The sequence below is a fragment of the Hypomesus nipponensis genome, chromosome 5 (assembly GCF_054491055.1).
Source record: "Hypomesus nipponensis isolate SF chromosome 5, ASM5449105v1, whole genome shotgun sequence".
NCBI lineage: Eukaryota > Metazoa > Chordata > Actinopteri > Osmeriformes > Osmeridae > Hypomesus > Hypomesus nipponensis.
Window position 1 is genome coordinate 12,431,353 of NC_140365.1, and position 5,097 is coordinate 12,436,449.

At 40.9% G+C, this 5,097-nt stretch overlaps 1 long non-coding RNA gene and 1 pseudogene across 2 annotated transcripts; one reads left to right on the plus strand and one right to left on the minus strand.

Annotated features, from left to right (window-relative positions):
* The first annotated feature begins 510 nt into the window (after positions 1-510).
* On the plus strand, positions 511-2,226 carry LOC146288734 (uncharacterized). Its single transcript, XR_014755159.1, has 3 exons — positions 511-1,621; positions 1,717-1,870; positions 2,096-2,226. It is a non-coding gene; the product is annotated as an uncharacterized LOC146288734 (long non-coding RNA).
* Positions 2,227-2,289: 63 nt separating this feature from the next.
* LOC146288735 (uncharacterized) lies at positions 2,290-4,860 on the minus strand (annotated as a pseudogene). The gene is made up of 7 exons (XR_014755223.1): positions 4,835-4,860; positions 4,438-4,714; positions 4,180-4,357; positions 3,995-4,071; positions 3,595-3,775; positions 3,201-3,449; positions 2,290-3,088 (listed from the first exon to the last, which is right to left on the minus strand). The product of XR_014755223.1 is annotated as an uncharacterized LOC146288735 (transcript).
* Positions 4,861-5,097: the final 237 nt, after the last annotated feature.

The window sequence follows — 5,097 nt, forward strand, 5'->3', positions numbered from 1 at the left end:
AAAAATACACACCACTGGGTGTTAGAATTTTTTAAAGTCGTCTTTCTGTTCTAAAAAGCCTTTGAAAATGGCATTGACGTCATACACATCGTGCAACCAGAGCTACGTCTTGACGGCAAGCTCTGGTTACTTCCACTTTTCTCTCGAGGCATCGACAACACAGCTGAAAGGGTTAGGCTCTCCCTGTCAATACACATGCTTGAAAGAGTTTTGACTTGCTAATGTTGTTGCTAATGTTGCTAATGCTCTGACATTCTGGTTATGCTTCGGATGCCATCAAGCGGGATCTCTGGTTGTAGTCAGTCCTTCACTAACCAATCAGCATTCGTTAGCAGAATGCTAGCGTGTTATGGGCAACAACGACTTACCCTGTAAGAAATCGAAAGGACATAAGTACTCTTTCATTCAACTTTTGACATGTAATCCATGTTGCATGCAAAAACTACAATCAAATCTAAGATTTATCAACGACAATCAGGCGAAAGAGACAAATTTAGCTGTTTAGCTCCTTAGACTCCTTCATTTTGCACTTGTCTGCAATCACTCCCAGTGGAACTCTGTTGGAACTGCAACAAAATTCGGTACAATGGGGCTTAATGGGGAGTGGGCAGGCTCTGGCCCAACCATTCTCGTGACGTCAGATGTATACGTCATTTAAACATGGTGGCGCCCAGTTCTTTTTAAGTACATCATTGACACACTAGAGATTTTGATTATTAATAGAATATGGCATGCAGTTGTATGCTATATATTTTTTATGTCATTAAAGGGGCAATTGACTGTGTTTTTTTGTTGTTTCACACTGTTCCTTAAGGTCTCAGAATAGGGTATGTAACATTGTTTGAGCTGAAAATGCCCCTGGTGCTGTTCTATGCCCCCTTATACATCCTCTAAAATGTTCCCAGGAAAAAACGCTAGGTTTTCTCCTTTTATGGTATGCTCATTAATATTTAGATGAGCTGCGCGCTGATTGTTTGGTTTACAACAAGCGAAGCTGCGAGCAAAGACGCGACATGCACTAACTTAAACATCCACGGTGAAAATAACATGGAGGCATTAGGTGTTCAACCTTATATGTTTGAGCCTGAATCAGAGGAAGAATCTAAAGTAGAAGAGCAACCATTTGCCCGATGATTTGAAATGACTGTTTCAGATTGGTAAGTTGTCATTTCGAATTGTCTTGAATTTGCAACATCACCTGTTAGCTGTACAGTAATAGCGTAGCTCCTAGTGTAGGCTAAAACTCGCACTTCAATGTCGTAGCCTAAGCATAACTTTGTATTAGGTTTGTTTTAGCATTGTAAGCTAAATGTTATTAATTTGCACTGTTTTATTACTTGTACCCTCTTGGTATTATTTTTATCAAGACACCCTGTTAGCTAAAAGGTTCGCAACCAGTCTGCATTGGGCTGTTCATATCACTGATAGCAACAAAAGTATACGTCAGTATAGTATTATTGTTACCATACTCCTGCTGATAAGGCCACCTGATTATTAGAGTACTTTCTTTCCATGTAGTTATGTGATTTTACAATCATCTGCCCTTACCAGGTGTACTTGTGGAAACTGTGCACACATGCCCCTGGATAGAGAAAATATATGTTGTCGGGAAATACCTCAGGTAACTAAAACTGGAGATACATGTACGAGCTACATGCTGCTTTCTGCTCATTCAAAATTGTGAAATAACTGCATGGTCATCTTTTTTTTGTATAGGTCATGAGAAGAATGGACCAGGTTTCTGAAGCAATAACCTTATGATTGACCATCCTGGCCTTGACCCGGTGTGCCTCAATATGTATTCCTTGCAAAAAGCAATGAATATTTACAGGGTTGACCATGGCCGTTTGAGAATAAGAGGGATGGAAAGGTGAGGCCAATCTGATACAATATATAAATAAAGTGTTTATAACCAATAAGCATTCATTATTAGTTGAGCATATTACAAAAAACACAGTTTGATCAAGACAGAATGACAAACTTTATTTTGTGTCAACACAATCATCCTGTGTATTACCTTGAAATGTAAAATAAATACTAATTATAAAATAAATAGTAAAACAAAGTGTGCTCTTCCACCCTGTTCTGTTTGCAGGCAATACAGACATTTGTCCTACAGGACTTTTGTGTGCTGGTGCTGGGGTTCCCTTGGAAGAAGTGTCCGTGTTGTCATCCCCTCTTGTGTGGTGCTGCGCATACAGAGGGAGTTTTCTGATGCTTCAGGGCAGTACGTTGGGTTCAGACCCCCCCTTGACTGATCCGTGTCAAATGTTGAACAACAGCATCCTCCATGGAAGGCCTGTCGAGCTGACCACACAGGGGCTGGGGCACAGGAATATGCTGGACGGCAGCCACATAAGGAAGGGGGTCATGGATGATCTCTTCCAACACCAGTTGCATCATGTTGAAGACATAGCCTGTTGTGTGTGAATAGATGTGAATACAAGTTATATTTTAGCGCCTTTGCTGTTGCACATTTTGATTTGTTGTTTATAATTAAAAAAAAGAGAACAGAGCCTTTGAGAACACAAGTCGATACATTTTTTTCCCCTTGGCTGTCTTCCGTTGTGGACGCTCGGCATTCTCATTGAAGTGCATGGCAGCAAGGTACAACCTAAACAGAACAACACCAGAAATGTTGTAACACAATTGTGAATAATTTTGTATGCACACACCAATCAAATTATTCCTGTAAATTCATAGCAAAGGCTGTTGCTAAAACTGTAAAGTAGACTCTAGCCAGTGCCTTTCAGTTAGAGTAGCCTAAACTGAAATAATTTGCATTTTGATGGCCGGCAATTAGGCCTGATGTCTCCAGACCATTGCTCATGTCACACCTTCACGGAACAAAACCAGTTTCTGCAGACATCTGGTCCCCCATTCACATTTGCATTACTAAAGATTTGATTGTACATACCTGCACAGCATTCCAATGAAGGGGAAAACAACGTTTTTGGGAGCAAAACACTGGATGACACTGTGGAATGACTCCACAATTGATGTCTGGAAATGATGGCTTAGTTTTCAACATCAGTAAGGCACCTCTTGTTTGTTAGCACCTTTTCAATCCTGTTCAGAGCTGTAGAACCTAAGAGAAATGTAAGAGAATGAAATTTGTAATTTAGAATCTTGTATATTGATGAAGATACAAAACATGTTTGCTCACAACATAGCTTTATAATGCACTGTGTAATACACACCTGGTCGAAACCACCTGCTAGGGTCCTTTGAGGCATTGGATTGATGTTCACACTTTGGGAAAGCTGGGTCAGAATGACTGTGGACATCTTGAATGTGGTTCAACACGGACTTCCATTTTGCTACCTTCTCTGTTCCAGAGAGGGAGCTTGTGGCACACCAGTACAGGTGGTTGACTATGCTCTTATGCCACTTTTTCACCAAAGCACAGTCCTTGTCTTTTGCAAGTAGTTCCAGCTTCTTTGACATGCCTAATTAATTAAATTTAAATAGAAAGACATAAAAATAGTTCAGTGATAATTCAATTTATGTTAAAGCTGATAGCCACTTCACAAATGTGTTAACTAATAAACGTCTATATGTATTGAACAATTTATAAATAAAGGGTAACATTACCTTTTGCTACATGCCATAAGTCATAGTAATGGGTGATTTTACGGTCCCTCAGGAACTTTTGGATCTGAGGGTGACGATCGGTGATGATGCACTCCAACTTCACACCACTACCATGAAGGAGGTCCAAAGCTCTTATGAGACCCTCCTTCTCCATGTATGAGCTTCCCCCCACCTCGTTGCTCTGGGTAGAACGAGGCAGACATAGAAAAGCGATCCATTAACCTTTTTCCATTCTGTGCCAAAACTGGGGATTATGTACACACGTTTCTGACCATTTTGACCACATATGTGTATGCCAAAAGACAGCTAAGGCTTATAGGGGTTTGTAATGACACTATTGTCAATACTACTTGTGCATATGCATGTGATCAATTGCGTTAGTCCTAATGATTTCAAATACCTGCACCAGCTGTATGTCTATGATTTGGTTGGTCTGCATATCCATCATCGAGTAGCTCTCATACTTTGAAGAATGTCCTGAATTTAGTCAATAAACATGAGTGGACTTATTCACTGTAAGGCAACATCTCACCTAAAATTGTTGATATAATGCATACACATTTGAACAGAAAGAAAAATGTGTACCTGGTGAGTCTGCTCGCATGTCGCCTCCGAGAATGACAGTGGTTGCCTTACTGAGCGTTTGAAGCGTAGCTATTTGCCATTCAGTCCAGCTGTGGATTATAGCTGGTTCCAGGTATGCTTTAGCATGTTTTCTGAAGGCAGCATAACTATGTGTTCTCAGCTGCATTGCCCCAAACACCTAAAAAATAATTCAAAGTAAATAAGTGTTGAGGTGAAGGTTTGACAAACACATTCTGCAGGGGACAATGATCACAGTACCTTTTTCAACTTCGCAAATGAAGCTCCACAAAAGTAGATGGCAGAAGACAGCTGAAGGTTGCCAACAGGGGTGCTCCCAATAACTGGCTGACTTTTCCACTGTCTGAAGAACTGGCAATGAGGGCATAGTTGGTCAACAACTACGAAGGACCCTTTTCTGCGTGGCTTGACTTTACAGTGCCTTGTGCACACAGGGCAGGTCTCGAACAGACTGATGAGGCATTGCTCAAAAACAATGTACTTTGCATCACCATACACTGCTGATGTACTACAAGAGCTAAGAAGAAAAAGAAAAAAGACAAAACAACATTGAACATATCCGTCAAAAATCAATTGCGCAAAGTCACATTGTATGTAAATAACACTGCTGCATTGTGAGAGTTGTAACTTTGCTTACTCAAGCTGAGATGATTCTGTCTCCATCGTAACTGACGGTTACGATGGAGACAGGCTGGGGGTGCCGAAAACAATTCACTGCCAGAACAGTAGGTGGAGAAACTCAAGGCCCGCCGCGTCATTTTATGTGGCCTGCGGAAGATTAATGGGCTATTGAAATAAGTCTACGCTGCTTTACAGCGTGCATTGACCATAAACGACATCTCTCACCATGCATTTCAATTGTGTTACGGAAAAGTGACGACATCCCGCCTCTAGAAAGCA